Source organism: Bison bison, unplaced genomic scaffold (assembly GCF_000754665.1).
Source record: "Bison bison bison isolate TAMUID 2011002044 unplaced genomic scaffold, Bison_UMD1.0 scf7180017864461, whole genome shotgun sequence".
Classification (NCBI taxonomy): domain Eukaryota; kingdom Metazoa; phylum Chordata; class Mammalia; order Artiodactyla; family Bovidae; genus Bison; species Bison bison.
The window spans coordinates 11,816,591-11,817,018 of NW_011495023.1; positions in this window are offsets into that span (position 1 = coordinate 11,816,591).

Consider the following 428-nt stretch of genomic DNA (forward strand, 5'->3'; position numbering starts at 1 on the left):
TAACCTCAGATATGCAGATGATACCACCCTTAAGGCAGAAAGTGAAGAGGAACTAAAAGCCTCTTGATGAAAGTGAAAGAGGAGCGTGAAAACATTGGCTTAAAGGTCAACATTCAGAAAACTAAGATCATGGCATCTGGTCCCATCACTTCATGGGAAATAGATGGAGAAACAGTGGAAACAGTGTCAGACTTTGTTTTTAGGGGCTCCAAAATCACTGCAGATAGTGATTGCAGCCATAAAATTAAAAGACGCTTACTCCTTGGAAGGAAAGTTATGACCAACTTAGATAGCATATTGAAAAGCAGAGACATTACTTTGCCAACAAAGTTCCATCTAGTCAAGGCTATGGTTTTTCCAGTGGTCATGTATGGATGTGAGAGTTGGACTGTGAAGAAAGCTGAGTGGTGAAGAATTGATGCTTTTGA